The sequence below is a fragment of the Lepidochelys olivacea genome (genome assembly GCF_965140295.1).
Source record: "Lepidochelys olivacea isolate rLepOli2 genome assembly, chromosome: 7".
Classification (NCBI taxonomy): domain Eukaryota; kingdom Metazoa; phylum Chordata; order Testudines; family Cheloniidae; genus Lepidochelys; species Lepidochelys olivacea.
Window position 1 is genome coordinate 35,149,313 of NC_140417.1, and position 24,707 is coordinate 35,174,019.

Consider the following 24,707-nt stretch of genomic DNA (forward strand, 5'->3'; position numbering starts at 1 on the left):
CCTTCCCTCCAGTCCCGCCTGCCCCCCATCCTCCACCCCCGCTTCCCCCTTCCCCCCAGTCCCGCCTGCCCCCCATCCTCCACCCCCGCTTCCCCCTTCCCTCCAGTCCCGCCTGCCCCCCATCCTCCACCCCCGCTTCCCCCTTCCCCCCAGTCCCGCCTGCCCCCCCATCCTCCACCCCCGCTTCCCCCTTCCCCCCAGTCCCGCCTGCCCCCCATCCTCCACCCCCGCTTCCCCCTTCCCCCCAGTCCCGCCTGCCCCCCATCCTCCACCCCCGCTTCCCCCTTCCCCCCAGTCCCGCCTGCCCCCCATCCTCCACCCCCGCTTCCCCCTTCCCCCCAGTCCCGCCTGCCCCCCATCCTCCACCCCCGCTTCCCCCTTCCCCCCAGTCCCGCCTGCCCCCCATCCTCCACCCCCGCTTCCCCCTTCCCCCCAGTCCCGCCTGCCCCCCATCCTCCACCCCCGCTTCCCCCTTCCCCCCAGTCCCGCCTGCCCCCCATCCTCCACCCCCGCTTCCCCCTTCCCCCCAGTCCCGCCTGCCCCCCATCCTCCACCCCCGCTTCCCCCTTCCCCCCAGTCCCGCCTGCCCCCCATCCTCCACCCCCGCTTCCCCCTTCCCCCCAGTCCCGCCTGCCCCCCATCCTCCACCCCCGCTCCCCCCCATCCTCCACCCCCGCTCCCCCGAGTCCTGCCCCGCTTCCGCCCCCCGCACCTGCGGTACCCCACTAATCCCATTCGCAGACGTCCCTGGTCTGCGCATGCGCATTCCTCGCCTCAGGCCGGCGAGTGCCCCACCCCCGCTACCACCCGAAGGCGGGGCCGCGCCCGCTCCCCAGCCCCAAGCCGGGCGCCCCGGGCCCGCCTCGGAGCGGAGCAGCGGGAGCGGCAGGAAGGTGGGTCTGTCGGCCTCGCCGCCCCCTCCCGCCGGCCGCCATCGCCCCAGCTCCCCCCCTGCACCAGCCCCTCCCCTCTCTAAACCCGCCCCCCGCGGCTCCCCTCATCCCAGCCCCTCCCCCAGCCGAGCCTCCTGGCCCCGCCCGCGCCCGGCCTGTGGGTCCAGCTCCCCTGGTCCCGGGGCAGCATCTTGCGGCGGCTCCCCGCCCCCCCGGGCAGCGCTCAGCCGGCAGAGCCACCCACCCTCTGCCCCAGGCTGCGCAGGGGCAGGGGGCCCTTATGCCCAGGGAAGCCCCAGCCCGTGTGGGCCGGGAGGCGTGAACACGGGGGTGCCGTGGGTGGGCACGGGCATCCAAAGGGTTTGGTGATAACAAGCCAGGGCCAAGCCATCTCCCTTCCCCTGGCGCTAGGAGCCCAGCCTGGCAGGCGGGTCCTTACCCCAACCCGACCTGTCACTTGTCAGATCATTCCCTGGACGTCCCCCTCCTCCTGGGGGGGGGGGGGGTTGTCGCTCTTCAGACAGGCCGTGGGAAGGATTCACCCGGCCCCCCACCCAGCCTGCCGTGACGGAGTGTGCGGGGGCCGGCATCGAACGAGCGCCCAGGTGCAGGCACAGACATGCTTGCCTGCTTAGGCACCGTGTGTGAGCACATGGACTTGTGTGCACACTCATGCAGAGACACACTCACGCAGATTGAGTCTGATCAATTAGCCAGTCATGGGCCAGTTGCTTTATTGAGCGGAGCTGGGGAAAGTCTGGTATTAGAAGGCAATATAATAGATATTTTTTCCAGTTCTAGATTTAGGGATTCACAGAAGTGACAGGCCCTAACAGATTGTTTTCATCTATCTAATTAAACTCTGACTGCTTTGAACAGTCTAGTTTTAAACATCCTAAATGTGTGCCTGTGTGTGTTCAGTGTGTGTATAAGTGTAATTAGACATTTTGTTATTGTTTTGTGCCCAGGAAGGCAGAGATCAGCAAGAAGAATGTGCTTGATATTCCACTTCCTAGGGAAGCTGCTGGGCTTTGCTCTTCATAGTTGAGGTAAGGAGATGGGTTCAAGAGCATTTTGGTTGGTGAAAGGTATTCAGCACCAACAAAAAGCATTACAGAGCAGTTACCAATGTTCCTGCTAATTTTTGACAGGCCATGTGTGCAAAAAATGTCTTCTGTGCAAATTGTACTTCTGTGCAAATTTTTGTGCGTGCGGTGTTTCGCTGTGTGTGCAGGGTTTAGGATCTGTGTGCATGTGCACAGCTTAGAGGGAACAGTGGCAGTTACGCCCAGGAAAGTGACGTTAGATGTGGCGTTGTGCAGCTCCACGCTTATCTCAGTGACATCAAGAGCAAACATACTCAATTTCTATTCTTGTCTTTTGGCACTGTTAATTCCACCTGGGTGTCTAAAAACAAACAGTACTTTGTGGCTGGCAACTCATTACCAGGAATAACCATTTTTCAGGTGAACTTTCTGAAGGTGGCTGACAACTTTGTTGATGAAGGAAGAATCGTAGTAGGATCTAGCTTATTCTCCCAAGTCCCATAGGGTACTGGCTGCCTCTGTGGGGTTTAACAGGAACACAAACGTTTGTTTGTCATTGAAGTTAGCACACACAATGCTGTAGTGAATTAGACACACACTGAGCAGATCCCTTGGATAAGAAGGCACCTCTTTTATATGATTACTTTTCAGTCTATATCTGTACTTTAAATTGAAACAGGCTATCCTCTTCATACTCTAACATTTTCATTCCTTCTCTTGGCAGTTAGTTCCTAGAGTTAACCAATAATTATTTTACCCAGCTCTTTTAGAGAAACAACCTTTAGTCCCTTCCTCAGTTGAATTTGAGGTGAAGAATATGCCAACACGTTTTTCTTTTCATTTTACCTCAGTCCTGATAGTAATTTTTTATACCTTGTTGTTAGACTCTGTTTCTGTTTTTGCCAATAGGCTGATCTTAACGCTTTGTTTATTGGATGAACAAATAAATAACAGAGTGATTAGCTTGCATGTTTATGATGTAGAGTTAATTGTTTTTCTTTTGAACAGCTCCCTTGAGTCTTATTTCTTAGAAGGAACCATCTGTTTTCAGGAGGCCTGCACCTCAGTCAGTGAAATTGGGCACCAAGTCTGTGGAGTAATTAATCCCAAAGTAATACGTGTGAAGTAAGCCAAATGTCTGCAGTTGCTCTTTATTTTGAAGCAATTTTCTCCATCTAGTTCTTGCATCAAGAGTTTCTGTAAAACATATATGGAGGCTCCATGAGTTAGACAGCATAGGAAAAGTAAACGAGAGAGATAGTACTTGAGATTTCAGGGTCAGGCATTGTCAATTTAAGATATACAGTAATTAACTAGTTGATCCTTTCCTATAATTGGATTTCTTGGTTGGCAGCATAACACCACTTGGATAATATTTCTTCCATCTGTTTTAGTGCAATGTCTAACAATTGTGAAACTCGTTTATTATACTGTATTGGTGACTTTATACATTCGCAAAATATGGTGAAGGCTACAAATAATGAAGGATTGATCATGACGGGAAGCTGTAAAGTTTGACAGTAGAATACATTCTTTGGATGTTGGGAAGGTGGAGTTTAGTGGGATGTTATGTAGAAATTAAAGATTTTTGCATGTTGTGAATAGTGTGCAGGATCATTTTTCAGATGGGAATATATTCTGGGGTTTTACAGATGGGGAACATTGAAGATTAGTGTAATTTCATGAACAGTGGAAAAAGCAAAATGATTTTCTTTTAAAAAGACGCTTTCAATTCAAATGTCACTCCTGTCTGAAAATGTTTTACCAACAATTGTTGCAAGTAACACCTCATGCTATTGCAACTAAAAGATAAGAGATTTTTTTCAACTGCACAATTATGCTTCTGGTCAATTTTCTGCATTTTTTCCTACAGAAAAAGAAGTGAGAAATACCGTAAAGATTGGAAACTGTAATTGTAAAACCACAAAAATTGGCAAAGGAATTTAGGGCATGTGTAATTCCATGAAACTATTTAACTTTTTTGATAGTGACTAAATTTTCAAGTTTTGAATATTCGCACAAAATTCTAAAATCAGCAGTTTGATTCTTTACAGATCTAAAAATATTTCTGTATAACACATTTTAAGCTATAGTAATACCATGAGGCAAGAAAATGTAGTTGAACTTGTTTACTTTGATATCCAGCTAAAAACTGGATGCTAATCCATCAAGTTTATTGGTTCACAAGCTTGTTTGTCTTCTAAGCTATATATAGTAAGCTGAACTGCTAACTAAGAGAGTGATGACTCAGTTGGTGATAGACATCAGTAAGTAGGTCCAGAAAGTGGGATGAGAAGTGCGGAGTGCTCAGTTGATTTAACTGCCTAGGACTGTAATCATACTTCTTTAAGCCATCCACATAACATTGGAAAAAATCGTGACGTTTATGGCAGTTTGTAAATCAGAATATTAAAATTCATGCAATTGCAGAATAGATTTGCTAATAAAATTGAGATTTGTAAACTCATGAGAGTTTAAACTCGTAAAATAAATTGTATTCCCAGGATGTCACTTCTCAAGCTGGATTGAGACCAAGTATACATGGGAGGCAACATATGATACACATTTATATATTTTTTTAAAAATGGAAGGAAGGGAATTCTACTAGACAATTAACATATAAAATCAACAGAAAGTTAATTGGGCAACTAAACCCTGTGCAAATTAACTTTGGTGGACAGGACTCCAGAGATATTCCTTAAAACATCTCATGCCATAACCAGGTCATAAAAGTGAAGTATTATTGCAAACTGAATGAGAATGTGACCCGAAACATACACTTTGGAGCTTTCTTGATTTATAGCATAATATATGGGTTCTCCATTCAGTAAAAGTAATGATGTTTCTTTGTTTAGAGTGGCCACAGAATTACAAAGATACCAAGCTGTTTATCTCTTACTTTACCAAAAATTTAGTGATTTCTAGTCCCTCGCTTCTAGAAGTATGGCCAACCACCACTCTGTGTTTGAGATCAATTACTTTGTCATCGACAAAAATCCTGATTGTGGAGCCAAATTGTAGATCTCTATTGTATATTCTGCCCTCATTCCATATAGGAGATCTGAAGAAGAACAGATGGAAGTATGCCATGTGTACCACAGAAAAGGTTTGTCCCCTATTGTATAAATTTATATAAGTCTGTGAGTCCATGCACCCACCATGTACTAGTCACTTTCCAAACAGAGGAAGACAGTCCTTGCACTTATACAATGTAAAGTGTGTGTATATTTATTTATGTATTATGTTTAGGTTTGCTTTCATGGTAGGTGAAACTGCAGACGATAGGAACTCCTATACAAGGAATTGTGACTCACTAAGAAAAAACAAATTAGATAATGCATGATCTAAGGAAGAAGCACATCAATTAAAAGTTGAAGATAAGCTGCACTGCATTTGTATCTTTTTAATTGTTTAATATCTCTAAGTATACTAATGAACGTTTGGAGGATTTTCTTTCCTGGTTTTTATATCTCTTCCAGTACTTTGTCTTAAGGAAGAAAAACCCACCACCCTCTTCAAGGACAGAAATTCCTCTAATATTTCTCCTGTGCTTCATTAGTGAAGTATGTGTTGAAGAGAGATCAAATCACAGTGTGTCCTCTTAATACCTTGCAAGTATCATTCTTATACATTCAAACAAAGGATCAGATCATTAAACTCTTTCTGGCCAGGTACAAAAGGCCAGAGTGGCAAAACGGGGCCCTAAAAGCCTTGTATGTGGGTGGAGGACGGGGGGAGGATTCCCTTGGTGCAGGCATTGTGGAAGACAGCTGTAAGGCTGTCTTCTGAGGCTTCTCTTGCAAGTCATGGCATGAGGGTGAGATGGGGTCAAGAGCAGTGTGTCAGAGCCCACAGCGCAAAGTGCTTTGGCTAATAGGGCAGCTCAATAAGACAGCTTTAATTTAGGTCTGTAGGGATATATCCAAAATGGTTTAGCAGATACAATCTTAAAACTAAAATTCTAGATCCAGAAAAAAGAAACCCTTTCAGTTCTCCATTACTTACAGATGTTTGAGTCTCACCCCCTTCCAGACCTCACTCATCAGCAAATCTCCAACCCATGTTTTTGTGATGGTACTTTCAGTCCAGTTGAGGTTCTGTAGTGTAGGGTTTCCTAATCTTTTGCCTATCATGAATCCTTTTTTGGCTATCCATAAACTTGAGAATTCTTCATTTCGTAATAATTTGTTATTAACTTGAGTCCCTAGTCACAGTCCTCATCCACCACTATGCTGTTGAGATACCTCAGGCTGAAAGTACATTCGAGGGATTAGCCTCACATAAATCAGATACAAAGATACTGAGAGGCAGCACACACAACTCAGGCTTATTATTGGAAAAATAAAAATAAAAGGCTTTTGCAGGCTGACCAGCTTTTCTGCCTAATAAGTTAACTTGCTATGAGTCTGAGAACTTTGACATTCAGGACAAGATTATGGATTGTTTTAGAAGATTAGAGCCCATTTATTACAGTGTTGAAATAAGTATAATTGAAAATAGAATAAAAGCGATGCATTTTTCACAGTTGAGACATTTTCATTGAATTTGATTTCTTCCATTTTTTCATAATGTATCTTGAACCACATATAAAACATATCTCTTCTAAACAACATCAAATGAAAATTTTGGAACTTTTTATTGGAAAAATCTCTGAATTTTATTTCAAGAATACTTGAACGATTATATTTGTACTATTGCAATGAATGTCTGTTGTCGCTGCTGCTAAGACAGTAGCTATTGTACTCAAATTTCTACTTGCTCTCTGAGTTGATTACGTAAGTGTCAGATGGCAGAATTGTGATCTAAGTGAGGGACAGTTAAATGCTAAATGTTTTAGAAATTTCAAGTTGCCAAGCAGACCTAGGAAGTCAGTGCTGCAATTAATCTTAAAGTATTCTTAAATGGTATTACCCCCTTTTATGGATGGGAGAAATTGAGGCAGAGAGGTCAACTGATTTGCCCAGGTCCATGGCGTCAGTTAATGTCAGTGCAAGGATTAGAACGTGGAAGTTCCTGGCTTTCAAAGGCTATGTCTACACTACACATCATTAGCAACAGTGTGTAGTGTACTTGTAGCTACATGCTGCAGTGAAAAGGAAGCTGCATCCACACTGCATTGTGTAGCTACATGTATGTGAAAGACTCTGGCAGGGGGATGCAGAGGGGAAAGGCTGAGCCTTTCAGAGCCTGCTTCCCAACTGCCACACCCTTTCCCTGCTGCTGGAGTCTTTCAGTCCAGTGGGGAAAGGCTCCAGCAGTCGGACACTTCAGTGATAAAATAGCAGTGTAGACAGGGAGGCGCAGCTTGGGAGAGTAAAGAGCTGTGTAAGGCATATGCTTGTGTATATACCCATACCCTTTAAGAGTGTCTTTACTCACCTAAGCTGTGCTTCAAGTTCAACACAGCTGTTTATACCTGTGCTAGAGGGGCTACTCAGATATGTATACTATACTCTGCTGAAAAAAGCATAGTGTAGTCATATGCAAAATGGGGCTCATCTTGCACTGTACTCGGTTCTAGGGCAAGATGACTGTGATGCAGGGTTGAGGGAAGAGTGTTGAACTGCAGTGGGAGCAGCTGGAGGAGGGAGGTATCTCTTCCTCTCGTCCCCCACCCAAGGACCTAGTACCTAGCTGTTATTCCATAGACTGAATTTTTGATTAAATGGTGAGGTTTTAGTTGCGACTTTCCTTGTGTTCAGTCCTCATAGCTAAGAACAGATTTCCTAGAATGTTTTCCTCTTACAAGAGTAGTTTAGGTTTCAGAGTAGCAGCCGTGTTAGTCTGTATCTGCAAAAAGAACAGGAGTACTTGTGGCACCTTAGAGACTAACAAATTTATTAGAGCCTAGTTTAGTCACCCTTACCAATCACAAGTTTAACATCATTGTATACTCATTATGTAGTCACTCAGTACAACTCTCCATCTTTAGAAATATCCTTCGAATTTAAATCCTCTCGCTATTGTGCTACACCATCCCATTATATTTACAACTTCCCCTTTGGTGACCACTTTAATTAATAGTGAAGGAAAGGAGAAACCCAGAGGAGGGAATATGGGAAGATAGGACTGTCTGTAGAGGGACAGGGAGAATCTTTAAAAAAAGATTGCACTTGATAGAAAACTTGAAACTGTATTTGTACTGTTTCAGATTATACATTTATCCTTTACCACTAAGAATACGTGCAATTTCTGAGTGGAATAATACATTTCAGATGGTGTGGTTGGCATGGCCTTTGGTCTTGGGCCACACTAGGCACCTAAAGCATGTTTTTAGCTCACAACTGCATTTTATTGTGGTGGGGGGGAGGGTGTGTTTGTTAGAGTACAGGACTGAGAGTCCAAGCTGGGTTCTCTTTCCTAAATCCTGACTCTGCCCCGACTTGCTGTGCCAACATAAACTGGATCCACAATTAAAAGTTGTAAACAAGCTTTTATAAATCCTAAAACAAATAAAAATGTTTCCGCAATGTTTGAAGTTATAATAAAAACACTTGTTTATAAACAAACACCACCCTGTAGTACTTGAGTCTAAACATCTCAACATTAGGAACCTGAAAGCAAAGCGGGCTTCATTGCTTTTCATTGTCCAAACAGAGAGAAGCAAAACATAAATGAAAAGCATGGATTAAATTTCGAAAGTTGACTCGGAGATTTAGACACACAAGTCCCATTAAAATTAATAGCAGCTTTGAAAATCTCAAATCTAAAGTGATAAGTAGATTGGATCTTTAATGTTGATAGTAATAGATAACGTTTGTGTTTATAATGCATGATTTTTAAGTTCCCAGTGTCCCTTTATCCTCTCTGTTTGACTTTCCCCCTTTTATAAAGCATTTTGACATTCTTAAATAAAGGTACAATGTGAGAACATAATATTAAATGCAGTGTAGTTCCAGTGTGGTGTGTCATGTTTTATGCTTTAACGCAAGATAACTTGGAAGATCCTGTCAGTACCACAGTATGGCACTAAAAATAGATTTATTTTCAATTAGTTATATTATTAGATCAGAGTGACACCTAAAAACTGTGGGGATACATATCTTATACATGCTGAAGATATAATGGAGACAACAGGACATTTAAAAAATACATCAGACATTCACATTTGTTCAGTTCTCCTTGCCTTAGTATATATTGTCATTTTCAGGGCAGTTTGAAGCTTTGATTCTGCCTGTTTAACTGCATTATGGAAGATCGTTAACTGTGGTGTTACCTGTAGTCAGAATTTTTAAACTTGCAGTTTTCCATTGGTCTAAGCAGATAAATTAGTTGTCTGGGGTCATGGACAGGTGAATATTAAGCCTTCTGTAATGCAGCCCTAAGACAGCGTAGACAGTTCTAGTCACACTAGTTGCCAAACATCGAGTGACCAGGTCCTGTTCTACTTACCTAAAAAGCCTGTTCATGTGGCTGCGGGGTTGAGATAGTTTGGTAGAATTTTCCAAAGTGCTTAGGATTCTATTTTGTTTGTTTGTTTTTTGTTTAAATAGTAACTGCTGAGTTCTAAAGGCTTCAAGAGTATGAATTCATTTGCCTTATATCCCACCTGTTGCTATGCCTTAATTCTTTGAAAACAGCAAACAATATGATTAAACCAAAAAATAACTCCTCAGCTGGCTCAAAACCTCCTAGCCCTAATGAAAATAGAAATGAAGTAATAATTGTTTTGAACAAACAGGCCTGCCATTGAACCAGGGAGCTAGCTAAACTCTGGCAGGTTACTAGGGCACTCAGTTCTTCAACTGAGAATGAGCTACCTTTAGTACTGAAGAATATAAATCTAGGAAGTGCTAGAGCAATCAGCAATTCATAACTTCTGCAAGTAGATAGAGCAAAAAGGCAAGCTCTCAACTGGGCTCCAGACCACCAAGTCTTGAACTGTACCTGGAAATGAACAGGTAGCCAGTACTAAGTTATATTATCATGAGGAAAAGTAATTATTGAAATGCTCACTAGCTGTCATTCAAATATTAAAATTTCAAAGTTTCCAAAATGCATCAGTTCTCACTAAGAAGCTCATCTACATATTTAGAAATTACCTTTCTTTGCCTTAAATTCAATTAAAAAAAAATCTGACTACTTAGTCTGTTTCATCCGTATTCAACTAAAAAAAACAGCTTAACTTCCATCGTTCTTCCCCCCCGCTTCCCCCCCAAAAAAACCCAAAACAAAAAAACCCACCATTCCATAAAAATACATCATTTATTTACCAAGTTTCTGGATGCTGAGATTTGAAGTATGTGACATACACACTATACTAGCAGTTCTCAAATGGTGATGTGTGGAACCACTTCTATAACAATGGTGAACCATATATAATTAAAATAAGAAGTGGTAGGTAGTGTTACTCTGGAAAATTTTACTTGTGAATGGGTCTTCAGTTTTTAGTGTTTTCAAGCCTGATCCTGCCGAGCACCTTCAATTCCCAGTGAAGTCAAAGGGGTGACTGAGGGTGCTCAGCACCTGGCAAATTCGGATCCATAAAGTAGTGACAGTCTTGTTAGTTACAGTTAGGGGCCCTGTCTTGTAAACACTTAAGTACATGAATAATTTTACTGACCTAAATAGCTTCACTGACTTCAAAGGGACCGCTCAAGTAAATGAAGTTTCTTACATGGTTAAGTGTTTGCAGGATAGGACCTATAGAGACTGATTTTTCAGATGTGCTGAGCTCCCACAGTTCCACCTGAAGTCAATGGAAACTGGAGGTGCTCAGTATTTCTAGAAAATGAATCCTAAAGTGACATGCTAAAAAAGCAAGGGGACATGTTATTAATACTTTCTTAAGCGATTATTTTTGAAGTGTGAATATCTGATCTGGTCAGGTTTCTAAACAACAAAAGAATTTGGTTCTTATATATTAACTATCTACAACTTTTAATTTTTAGAAATTAAACTGTTTTGTAGCTAGAATTTTGCAACTCAAATTTTGCAACTTAAATACTTAATACTATTTTTGTTATTGATATATATGGCATCTCAGTTAACTTACCAAGTTTCTGACCTTAAAGTTCGAAATAATTTGCCTCTTCAAATAGTTTTTTAATGGAATTAGGGTTTACTCTTTAACTGTATTATAGAATGTAGAAAACATGAAAATGAGCACCAGTAACTTCCTTAGTTAAAGGCCTTATGATTTTGCCTCTCAGCAATTTATTCTGCTATCCGATTTGTCACTACTGTATACAGCACCTTCAGTCCTAAAATGTATTTTAATATGCATATTAATTACATGGAACAGAATGAAATTATATGTCCTCCAGAATCTGTTATAAATAAATTACAAGTATGACTAGGGCAATTATTAGGGCATCCCTCACAGTCTATTAATATACTTCAGTCTTCTTTTGTCTGCAGAAATTTTAGGTATAATATCCAAAGTGATAGCAACAATTTGCCATACAGTTAAAAACATTTACATTTATTTTTAGGTTTCAGAGTAGCAGCCGTGTTAGTCTGTATCCGCAAAAAGAAAAGGAGTACTTGTGGCACCTTAGAGACTAACACATTTATTTGAGCATAAACTTTTGTGAGCTACAGCTCACTTCATCGGATGCATGCCTATTTATTTTTGAGTTATGGATCATTTCATTTAATATTTTTTAGCTACAAAAGGGAAAGGAATTGCAATGACATAGCAAAGAGGTTTAAAAAATACAATTAAAATAACTTTTTCCCTGGTAAATATCTGTTGCTTACTTGGACAGTGAATATTTGCCACTGATATTTCTAAAATAAAAAAATTGACTGGACACACAAGCTTATACTGTAGTTTCTTCATGAGACACAAAATGCCTGAGGGGCGGAAACAGTGGATTTAATTGATTTCTTTTCTCCCTCTGTAATTAACAAATGAAACATTTGTGAGTCAAAGTTGTTTGGTCTAATAATATAATGGAGTGCACCAAACTTATTTTTCACAGAGGGTGGTTTTAATGGTCATGTAACGTTTCCCTTACTTCACTTTCTCCAAGGACTATACTATCAAACCAGTCATCATTTTTGTAAACAATAATATTTTTACCATGCCATTTTCTAAGAAAATAATATTTAACTGGAAAATCTAAAGAAGAAAAAGCAAACTTGAGAATAACAATGGGCCATATTTTTTAAGGGACCTCAATAGGGCCTCTAAATTGTGGATGCAACTTTCCATGACCAAATTTTTATTTCCATGGCTGGGCTTTTTGCACAATTGTGCTTGGATTTGTACAAACTGGATATTGTAATTAGCCATGAAAAAACACAACTTGATTGCAAATTCAGTTTGTGTATAATCAGTTTTTGTGTTTGCAGATGCTATGGACAATATTTTTGCAATTTTAAATGGCAGTTTTTAAAGTTTGGCCCTATCGCTCTCCTTTGCCTATTGGAGCAGCTGAATTTTTTCATCTCTGAATTTTACTAATTCCACGGATATTAGCCATCATAAACAGTTAAATCTCATCAGAAGAATGTTTCTAAAAACAGACCTAACAATTTAGCTCAGTTACCAACTCAGTGTCTTCCGTGGCCAAATTAAGACAGGTCCTTAGCTGACACAATATTTTCCAAGCTTAATTGGGCTTAACCCTTAGAACAGTTGTATCCAGGTCAATTTGCTTGCGTAAATAAAGCAGATCTCCCTATCTCCAAGAAGCTTGTGTGAATATAGGCTACTGTGTTTTTAAGTAAAGGGAAGGGGGGTAGAAAGGGGTGTCATGTTATGGTGAACTTTCAATAACTGTTACTAACATTGCCAGCTTTTTAATAAGTGCTGCAAGAATCAGTGGAAACCTTTTGTATTGTCAACTAATGTTCAGTGGTTGAAATGAACTTTGTAAAATAGAGCAAAATATTTCCCATACTGTATATTCGCTAGTTGTTTGCTGATTCACTCACCCAAAGAAATCCATATAGTTAGGCTCTTCCTTCTTTGATTAAGTATGCTGTCTTCAGAAGCACTTGTTTTTTCATGTTGTTGTAGACATATAATATTTGATCCTGTTAACTTACACTAGCTATAACTACATTAGTTATATGCCAGGCTTCTATGTGAAAATAAGAAAGAAAATATTAAAAGAACAGATGAGATACCAGAGATTTGAGTATGACATTATTCATTGTGATTCATTGTTTCAAAATTGATTTATTAGTGAGTCCTTGTTTAATGTAACTTCATCCGAAATTATCTCTACATTGCCATTGCTTCAGTGGTTAAGAAGCACATCTTATAAATACCTACCAGAAATGACAAACAGGTTTTGTTGGACCGTAATGGGAGTGAAGGAAGAGGGAAAGGATTCTGTTGTTAAAATATCACGTTTAATGTAGCCTGTTTGCCTCAATCCCTTTAAAATCTAAACCAGACACAGAAAGCAGTTTATGGGGTGATTATCTGCATAGTCCCTTAGGTATTGCACATGTAGTCTTAGGGGAAAAAAAATCGATTGTTATTGGCTCCTCCCAGATTACCCTTACAAATCCAATTAACCATAGTAAAAACTGCAACAACATTTAGGATTCATTTCTATAAACTGGTATTTTCATACAACACGCTACTTGTGCTTGGTCAAATCTGCAGCAATGAAGGGATCAGCAGTCACCCAATCTTTTTTCTGGGTAACAGGTAAGGCATTAAACTGAAACTATTGAAATTGCCTGTTAAAACTAATTTAAAATGAGAAGCTAACTCTCTCCAGTTCTGAGGTTGAAATTTACAAAGGACAGATATTTGTATTAATTTGACATTGCTAAAGTCCCATTTTAAAGCATGTGCACTTGTGAGCATAGTTATATTAAAATTCAGTTGTGTATAGCATTCCAAACTATAATGACAATCCAATTCACTCTTCTGTATGTAGTTCACCATGCAAATCAGAAAAAGAGAGTCTTACTAAACATGTGGTGCAAGATTAATAATATCTGAGTCACCAGTTTTGTTTGTAGAACAGTTAATGTATTCACTTTTACCCTGTTCCTTTATAATTCCCAATAGTAATTATTGGCTGCCAGCCTGTTCAAGATAGTTTAAAATAAGGTCTGTAAACTATCGTGCTAGCATTTACTGAATAACTCTGATAGTGAATTAAAGAATACTAATTAAATCAATTGTTAGACCTGTCCATCAGTTTAGCACGAAATTTCTTGCTATTTAATTTATGCCCACCTTCAATTAATACCCAGGGCTGCGACACCTACACAGTGTTCTGCTGAATTGTATGTAGGCTTGGCAGAATTTGATTTTTATTTTATATAATTTTGTTGGATATTATTGATTTTTAAGCATTATATATATATATAATTTAATGACAGACCCTGAGATTCAAAAAGTTAATGAAGACACATGGTCAATATCACATGTCAAAATATATGAAGTAAATATCCTGTAATTAAATTAACAAATTATACGTGTTTTTACTATTCATTTACTTGTCTATTTGTAATAATCCTAATTCAAAAGACTAAATCACTGGATTTTAACTCTAAGTTCTCAAACAGTATTGGTTTTTACTTTGCCTATTCGGAAATTTCAGTTGTCATCAATGGAAATATTATTTGTCCATGTTTGTGCAGTGAAATTAGTGTTTACCAACATTTACCTATAGAAATCTAAACCTTCCAAGCCTAATTGTATGCTTTTGTTCCTTTTGTATGTCTATGATATACCATAAACAACCACAGTCCTGTGTAAACACTCTGCTTAATGATTAAGTCACATTCAGTTCTTACTGGAACAGATGGTGAATATTGTTTTTCCTTAAAAAAAAAAAAAGTGCACGGAGGCAGGTACAGACATAACATACTGATCCTAATCCTGTTCCCACGTAAATCACTGGATGTTTTGCCACGGGTGTAGGATCACCCCACTGTGTAAATGTCATATGGCTAGTCTATATGAAAACATATGTGTGTTATTGTTACCTTGACCTCCATTTCTCTCCCCGTCTCCCCATCTGTTTTTCATCCACCTCTTGTGTCTTGTTGCTAACCTAGATTGAAAACTCCTTAGGGAATAATATTTTTCCCTTTTTAAATTGTCATCACTAGTAATAATGCAACGTGGAAATAAAAACATTACTTCTCTGAGCATCTTTACAAATTTGTATTATTTCTGACAATGATGTTACAGTTGAGTTAGCAATTCTATTATAAAATTTGCTTTTTTTTTAGTGACCTGTACTTCTAGCTGAAAGTCTTCTAACTGGCTACTTGTTAGCATATTTTAAAATGTTTTAATGTCAAAAACTCTTGATTGCATATCTTAAAGTACCTGATTTAAAAAACTGAATTTTGACAAGTTTAATTGTTTCTCATATGTTGGAGAAATAGGCTAAAGGGATTTTTTTTTTTTATGATCACGTTACTCTGACTTTCTTTAACCTACACTGGTAAAAAGTATCATCTAAGGTTACTATAACTCAGGCTTTCTCAACCTTTTTCTTTCTGAGGCCCCCTCAACATGCTTTAAAAACTCCATGGCCCACCTGTGCCGCAACAGCTGTTTTTCTGCATATAAAAGGCAGGACCAGCATTAGGAATAGCAAGCAGAGCAATTGCCCGGAGACCTATGCCACAGTGGGCCCTGCGAAGCTATGCTGCTCAGGCTTCTGCTTCAGCCCCGGGTGGCAGGGGCTTCGGCTTTCTGCCTTGGGCCCCAGTGAGTCTAATGTTGGCCCTTCTTGGCGGACCCCCTGAAACCTGCTTGGGCCTCAGACCCCTGGTTGGGAACCGCTGCTATAACTTTTTTCATGCTTTGTGTGTATATAAAAAGATCTTCTACACGTTCCACAGTATGCATCCAATGAAGTGAGCTGTAGCTCACGAAAGCTTATGCTCAAATAAATTGGTTAGTCTCTAAGGTGCCACAAGTACTCCTTTTCTTTTTGCGAATACAGACTAACACGGCTGTTACTCTGAAAGCTGCTATAACTGAAAGAGATTAGAGAAAACGACATTTAGAGATTTGAGAAGAAAACTTTGTGCAGTTTACAGAACATTGTGGTGTTACTTTCATTCCTTCCTGTGTTTTGGCAGGTAAGGACCTGATCCTGAAAAGACTTATCCACATGACTAACTATTCAGGGGAGTAGTCCCATTGACTTCAGTAGGACCAGAGCAATTACTCATCTAAGATATGTGTTGGCAGGAACGGGCCAGATTTTTGAAAGTATTTAGTGCCTAAAGACTTAGAAAGATGCCTAATGGTATTTTCAAAAGGGACTAGGCACTTATCTACATCTTTAGGCACCTAAGTACTTTTTAAATCTGGCCCTTAGATTGTTTTTGCCTATTGTTTATGTGTGAAAGACAACAGGGGAGAAAACAACTACCTTAAAAAAACAAAAGCAGGGAGATATGAACATATCCACAAAAACCAGCAAAGGGACTGTGGGAGATGTGTAGTGTCTGATGCTACTGTTTACTCATTAAGTTGATTAGACTTCAGGTTTATGATGTCCTTTTTATATTAAGGTTGAAAATACTGAGTTTCTGAAACAGAGATTTTAAAATTGGCTACTAACTCTGGCCCTGATATTGTAAGTATGTGAGTAGTCTCATTGAACTCCATGGATTTACTCACATGTACAAAGTTACTCACAGGCATAAGAGTTTGCAGGGCAGAGGCCTTTATGTATTAATTTAGTTCAACAAAAATATGCTAATGAACCTTACCATTGGGTTACTATTCATGGCTGTAGCTGAGTTGGCAGAACTGGAACGCTTCTATTCTAGAAAACAAAAACTTGTCTGCAAGTTTTGGAAATAGGTTCTGTAAGAAAAGGCAATAATTACTTGTATTTTTATGTTAAATAGCCATATTACTGGTAATTACTTGGGGGATACTCTTTAGACATCTTATTCTCTCATTTCCTTTACTCAGTGCAATTCTTTTCTGGCAGTCAGAATGTTAAACTTTATCCGTTTTTCTCTCCCTCATTCTCAGGCAAATACTCTGCACAACACCCAGTTTGAACAACATCCGGGTGCCAGGGAGACTTCCCAGGTAGCAGAGATGAGAGGGGAAGGAATCTTCTTCCACTGAAGGCAGAGTGACAGCAAAGCCAGTCATGGGACTTAGAGGAGTAGCTTCCATTGCCTGTATGGTCCTTCTTTCCCCACAACAGACATAGAGGTGGAATCACCAACCTCTTTCCTTAGTCACATGCACTGTTCCTGCTGCAGACTGATAGTTGTAAGTAGGGAGTCCTCTTGCCCCCCTGTGCATAGGTGACAACTCCGTGGGGAAAATTAGCGGGTGTTCTGCACCCACGGGCAGCCAAGCTCCCCCCTCCTTGCTGCCTTCTCCCCCCCTTCCCGAGCATACCACATCCCTGCTCCTTCCCCTCCCAGTGCTTCCCCTGCCCAACAGCTGTTTAGTGGCGCTTAGGACTTTCTGGGAGGGAGAGGGAGGAGGAGGAGCAGGGACACGGTGTGCTCAGGGGAGGAGGTGGAGAAGAGGCAGGGCAGGGGCGGGGACCTGGGGGAAGGGGGTGCAATGGGGGGGCTAGGGTGGGAAAAGGTCAGGCGGGGCAGGGTGGGTGTCGAGCACCCACTGGGCAGAGGGGAAGTCGGCCCCTATGCCCCTGTACCGTCTCTCTCAATCTTGGTTCCCCCTACTCTTCCCCCATTTCCCCCCCTCCCCCCGGTGGCACAAAGTAATCACACCACTTCCTCTGCAAGAGAATGGTCTCTCTGCACTAGTGGAGTACTAGACAGGATTTGTCCTATGACGTGTAAGACGGACTTTTCGTGCTACATGGTTTTGCTGTTGCTAACTTCAGTAACTTGGATGTACTGAAGAGTATGGAGTGGGAGAGTGACAGGCAGCGTCTCATTGGATCATTATCCTAAATGGATCCATGCATTAGAGTATTTAGATTCATATATTTGGAACATGCAACATTTTGTGGCTGTTACTGAGAAATAGCATTGAGAAGCTTCAAGAGATGCTTTCTCAACACCTAATGAAAGCTGTGGTGCTATAAAATGAAAAAAAAATGCTGCTTACAAAAAATAGTGTCTAAAAGAATACCTGAAGTTCTACTCAAGTTTTTAGTTTCTTCAACAATTAATTTGTTAATAATCCAATTCTATAACAAAAATAACTGGAGAATAAAGAGCTATATTTTGTAGTTTTTAAAAAAGACTCTGTAGGCATAAACACATTGAATAAATAATTTCAGAGTAACGGTATAAATGAAAAGAGGGAGTTATTCATAGTCTCACAAGATAGTCTCTGCAGTGACATGAAGCTAAAAAATTATTCATTTTGGCAAAGTAGTAAGAAAAGTCTTATCAGCAAGAGCAACTGGGCAGTGAAACAGACTTGCCAAGAAGGTGGCTGAACGTCATCAGGGCAGATATTTGATAACTGGTTCAATAAGACATTAGTAAGTGGTGGAATTAGCCCTGCAAAATGCTCAATGTAAATTTAAATGAACTTGATGGTTATTTCACTCTTGACCATTCTAGTTCAATTCCAGATGACTGCTACTCATCTGTTATCAAATACATATTGCCAAAAATCATATAACCCATGCTCTGTAAGTTTATTAATCAAAGATAAATCAGCACAATACAGAAAGGAATATACATTACCCAGTCTGGGGAACAGCTTTGTACAATCACAGCTTTCATCTCCAGTCTGTGTCTGTTCCAAAGTCTGAACGCAATTCTACTTTATACATATAAACACACACCCTTGTTTATAAAAAATAAAAGATTCCACAAATTTCACTCTATTACCAGACCTTACACATCTTCTTTTATTTAGCCCCATCCATGTTTTGCAAGACATAGAGACATCTATACCAACCAAACCATGTACAGATAATCATCCATACCTGGCAGATGGTGTATATTTTGCGAGCCGTATATTTTCTTTTCTGACAGATTCTACATGTACAAAGAACAGAGATTTTAACAGTTTAACTACTAGTAGTTTTCCACAGGAAGCTTAATGAGTACGGTTCATAGTTCTACAACTTTGTATAAACACAAAGCATTCCAATAATGATACATTTTACTTGTTTAGTATTAGCTACTTAGTTTAGTTGCATTGCACACCTTATCCAGTTACCCTTGCAGTTGCTGAAATAAAGCAGTTTACATATTTTAATTAATACATTTGTTTGTGAGAGTTGATTTCACAGTCTAAAGTAAAATTCTATTCCTTACGTAGTGAAAGTACCACCTGCAGTCTCAGCTCTATAGGATACGTCTACACTGCATATAGGAGCAAGCCGCCCAATCTGGATCCACAGACTTGTGTTTGTGGGAGCTCATGCTAGTGCACTAAAAATAGCTGGGTAGATGATACAGCTTGGGCGCCCAAGCTTGTGTGGGTGAGCGGGCGGGCATGAGAGCCCAGGCTCCAGCTTGAGTTGCAATGTCTACGCAGCTATTTTTAGTATGCTAGTGTGAGCCCTGCAAATACAAGTCTGGTCTGGACCTGGGCTGGGAAGTTCATTCCTTGATGCAGTGCAGACATACCGCCAATTTCTCAAGGAGTACTTTTCCACTTCACCTTTGGTCTAGCCCTAAAGAGCATAATGGGGTTTTGGTTCAGTTCAGTCAAGAAAAGTGTAGATCAGGGATCGGCAACCTGCAGCACGCAAGCCAATTTTTACTGGCATGCTGCTGCCAGCTGGGGTCCTGGCTGCCGCCCTCACTCAGCCCGCTGCCGGCCTGGGTGAACGCAACGCCAGGCCGGCAGCGGGCTGAGTGGGGCCGGCGGCCGGGACCCCGGCTGGCAGGAGCCAGTGGACGGAACCTGAGACAGAACCCACCGCCGGTCTGGGGTTCTGTCTGCCGGTGCAGTGGATTAAATTTCTCCCCGTAGGAATGTGCTACATGCAGAGCACCAGGATTGGCAGCCGTAAGTAGTACCCCGTAAGTAGCACATTCCTAAGGGGAGAAATTTAATGCACTACACCTGGGTAGGGAAGGCTGTGCCTCCCCAAGCAGCCGGCCCACTTCCCGCCCCCTGACTGTCCCCCTCATAACACCTGACCCATCCAACCCCTTCCCCATTCCTTGTCCCCTTACCACCCCCTCCCGGGACCCCCTGTCCCCTGACTGCCCCCCTCAGAACCCTCCACCCATCCAACCCCCCTGCTCCCTGTCCCTTGACTGCCCCGAACCCTATCCATACCCCCGACCCCTGACAGGCCCCCCGGGACTCCCACGCCTATCCAACCACCCCTGTTCCCCGTCCCCTTACCATGCCGCTCAGAGCATCAGGACTGGCAGCTGTAAGTAGTACACCGTAAGTAGCACATTCCTATGGGGAGCAATTTAATACGCTCCACCTGTCCCCTTATCAAAAAATACACTACAATTAACTTAAAAACTTGAAAACTTAAAAACTTTGTATATTACAGTAATCGTTAAAAATGTATAATGTTAATAAATGCATAGGTTTGATGAAACAAAGTAGTTGTACTTATGTGCCTGTGCTTAATTTGTGTTTCATTGATTTACCTTCTCAAAAAATCTCGTATGTCTCGCACGCCCAGAAAGGGCATCTCGCACCCCAGGTAAAGAACCACTGCTCTAAACTGATAAGATCTGCATTTTAATTTAATTTTAAATGAAGCTTCTTAAACATTTTAAAAATCTTGTTTACTTTACCTGCAACAATAGTTTAGTTACATAATATGGACTTATAGAGAGAGATCTTCTAAAAACATTAAAATGTATTACTGCATGCGAAACCTTAAATTAGAGTGAATAAATGAAGACTCGGCACACCACTTCTGAAAGGTTTGCTGACCCCTGGTGTAGATCAACATAGTGACCAGTGGGCAGCCAGCAAAAACTTGCATTTCCTTTTTGTTTGGGGATCCGTTTTCTTCAGGAAGGTGAGAAAATATCTTCAAAATCTATGCTGACTGGCAACATGGTACGAGCAATAAAATAATTGTCTTTGGTGCAATATTACTCTCAGTCTTTGGTATCAGACAGTATACCACAATTCAGGAGCCATTTGCATCCTCGGGCAATACTATATTGCTGATTTGTTCAGTTAGTCAATAGGTGTATGCTATTACTGTACTATAGTTCCATTCACTACGTTATTTATGCAGACTTAATGGCACTGTATTCTGTGGTTGATATGTTTCAGAGTAACAGCCGTGTTAGTCTGTATTCGCAAAAAGAAAAGGAGTACTTGTGGCACCTTAGAGACTAACCAATTTATTTGAGCATAAGCTTTCGTGAGCTACAGCTCACTTCATCGCATGCATACTGTGGAAAGTATAGAAGATCTTTTTATACACACAAAGCATGAAAAAATGGGTGTTTACTACTACAAAAGGTTTTCTCTCCCCCCACCCCACTCTCCTGCTGGTAATAGCTTATCTAAAGTGATCACTCTCCTTACAATGTGTATGATAATCAAGGTGGGCCATTTCCAGCACAAATCCAGGGTTTAAACAAGAACGTCTGGGGGGGTGGGGTAGGAAAAAGCAAGGGGAAATAGGTTACCTTGCATAATGACTTAGCCACTCCCATTCTCTATTCAAGCCTAAGTTAATTATATCCAATTTGCAAATGAATTCCAATTCAACAGTCTCTTGCTGGAGTCTGGTTTTGAAGTTTTTTTGTTGTAATATCGCAACTTTCAGGTGCCCGCATGGCCTCACAGTATGCCAACATTTTTATGGCTGACTCAGAACAACGCTTCCTCAGCTCTCGTCCCCTAACACGCCTACTCTACTTGCGCTATATTGATGACATCTTCATCATCTGGACCCATGGAAAAGAAGCCCTGGAGGAATTCCACCATGATTTCAACAATTTCCATCCCACCATCAACCTCAGCCTGGTCCAGTCCACACAAGAGATCCACTTCCTAGACACTACAGTGCTAATAAACGATGGTCACATAAACACCACCCTATACCGGAAACCTACTGACCGCTATTCCTACCTGTATGCCTCCAGCTTTCACCCTGACCGCACCACACAATCCATTGTCTACAGCCAAGCTCTGCGATACAACCGCATTTGCTCCAACCCCTCAGACAGAGACAAACACCGACAAGATCTCTATCAAGCATTCTTACAACTACAATACCCACCTGCGGAAGTGAAGAAACAGATTGATAGAGCCAGAAGAGTTCCCAGAAGTCACCTACTACAGGACAGGCCTAACAAAGAAAATAACAGAACGCCACTAGCCGTCACCTTCAGCCCCCAACTAAAACCCCTCCAACGCATTATTAAGGATCTACAACCTATCCTGAAGGATGACCCAACACTCTCATAAATCTTGGGAGACAGGCCAGTCCTTGCCTACAGACAGCCCCCCAACCTGAAGCAAATACTCACCAGCAACCACATACCACACAACAGAACCACTAACCCAGGAACCTATCCTTGCAACAAAGCCCGTTGCCAACTGTGCCCACATATCTATTCAGGGGACACCATCACAGGGCCTAATAACATCAGCCACACTATCAGAGGCTCGTTCACCTGCACATCCACCAATGTGATATATGCCATCATGTGCCAGCAATGTCCCTCTGCCATGTACATTGGCCAAACCGGACAGTCTCTACGTAAAAGAATAAATGGACACAAATCAGATGTCAAGAATTATAACATTCATAAACCAGTCGGAGAACACTTCAGTCTCTCTGGTCACGCGATTACAGACATGAAAGTTGTGATATTACAACAAAAAAACTTCAAAACCAGACTCCAGCGAGAGACTGTTGAATTGGAATTCATTTGCAAATTGGATACAATTAACTTAGGCTTGAATAGAGACTGGGAGTGGCTAAGTCATTATGCAAGGTAACCTATTTCCCCTTGTTTATTCCTACCCCCCCCCCGACGTTCTTGTTAAACCCTGGATTTGTGCTGGAAATGGCCCACCTTGATTATCATACACATTGTAAGGAGAGTGATCACTTTAGATAAACTATTACCAGCAGGAGAGTGGGGTGGGGGGAGAGAAAACATTTTGTAGTGGTAAACACCCATTTTTTCATGCTTTGTGTGTATAAAAAGATCTTCTATACTTTCCACAGTATGCATGCGATGAAGTGAGCTGTAGCTCACGAAAGCTTATGCTCAAATAAATTGGTTAGTCTCTAAGGTGCCACAAGTACTTCTTTTCTTTTTGTGGTTGATATGTGGTTAACTATAAACAGATGGTAGATCACCTAAGATGCTGTTCCGTGTGTGTGTGTGTGTGTATAGAGATAGAGAAAGAGAGATATAAAACCATAAATCTGAGATTAAAGACCTTCTGCTTTGCTGTCATGGCAATAGAGGTGTATGTCACATGGATAATGTAGATAATCTGATTACTGTCATAGCATGATTGCCTCAAGACCTGACTTTATTAGCTCTTCAAGAGAATTAGGAACATGGCCTAAAATAACATGCTGGCTGTTTATTTGTTTTTCTCTAGCATGTGCCAGGTTTGAGTGTAAAATATAATGAACAAACTGGTTAATAAGGCCTTTAAGGAATAAAACTATATTTTAAATGAAAGAAACAGAAAGTGCTAATCTCTTCCCAGAAAACCCCTTCAACTTTGATCCTAGCTGCTTAAAGAAAACTGCAGCAGCTAAAGAGAGAATCACAAATCCCTTATTCTCTTTCTACTCCAGTGCCATTTATAAGAACCAAGTGAGCAGTTGTTACTCAAGCACTAGTTTTACTTTAGCACTGTCCTTATTTGTGTAGCAATGCAAAACAAAATCCATAACTTGAATCACTTTACTGTATATACTTACAATACTGTAATGTTAAATAGTACTTCCTGTTCCAAATCACAACACATTTCCTCACTGTGAGCCACATTTTGCCCTTGTTCCAAAAAGAGCTATTTTCGTATTTAAAGTAAATCACAATCCCACTTAACTTGTTTTAAAAAATAAATGCAGAGACTGAATATTGCTCACATTGCTGAATTCAGAATAGCTGTCATGTAGTAAATTCAGCATACTCACGTTTGAAATGAAATACTACAGCACTCCTAAAACAAAGAAAATATTGAAGTCCATGGCACTGTTTATATGGGAAAAAGCAGTAGGATTGGTCTGGGTTCTGGAAAAGAATTTCAGGGATGCCCAATTCCTAGGTAAAAAAAATTCCTGGGCAAATGAACCAACTCTCATTGCTATATTATTTAGAAAGAGCTCATTAGCCTTCTGCAGTTTTGTAGCTACACAATTTTTTGCAATACTGATCTTTTCTAAAAGTAAAAGAGATCCCATAAAACTTAACTGAAGTTAATTCTTAAAAAAATATGAAATAGTTTTGGAAAACACACCTCCTGAGTACTTCTGCCAATTTTTGCAGTTTTACCACCACATCTTTGTTTTTAATTAATTTATTTTACCGTATTGTATAAATGATCCACACAAAATTGAATGTATGGAAAATGTGCATGCACAAAGTAATGTTATATGCACTCCCCTCAGACAAAAAAAAATACATATTTTCCTTTAACCTCATTCAGTTACTGTACTCTCATATGTTAATTGTAACAAAAGCAAGTACAAATTTTCAGACAGAAAACTTTCACAAGTACGATTAACTTGACAGTGTCCCTGTGGCATGCATCTGGAAAATACACGGTTCGTTTTCTATTGTCCTTTTGTGTATGGGCGAGTTTAGCAACTATTTTGTAGGCAAATTTGTGCCGTTTATCCAGCATCTCAAGAGAATTGTTTTAATTGTTGAACATATTCTCCAAACAGCTGCAGCAGAAATAATTGTGTCAATCAGTAGCTTGAGTAGTTAAGGAGCCTTCTAGCTT

The 24,707-nt window shown here is 40.8% G+C and overlaps 1 protein-coding gene across 3 annotated transcripts in view; it reads left to right on the plus strand.

Moving 5' to 3' along the window:
• Positions 1 to 804: 804 nt before the first annotated feature.
• PTPDC1 (protein tyrosine phosphatase domain containing 1) overlaps positions 805 to 24,707 on the plus strand; it is a 50,602-nt gene continuing 26,699 nt past the window's right edge. For all 3 annotated transcript variants that reach the window (XR_014712472.1, XM_084634757.1, XM_084634756.1), the window contains exons 1-2: positions 805 to 893; positions 1,862 to 1,942. The gene's annotated coding sequence lies outside the window, so the exon portion shown is untranslated. The remainder of the gene's footprint in view (positions 894 to 1,861; positions 1,943 to 24,707) is intronic.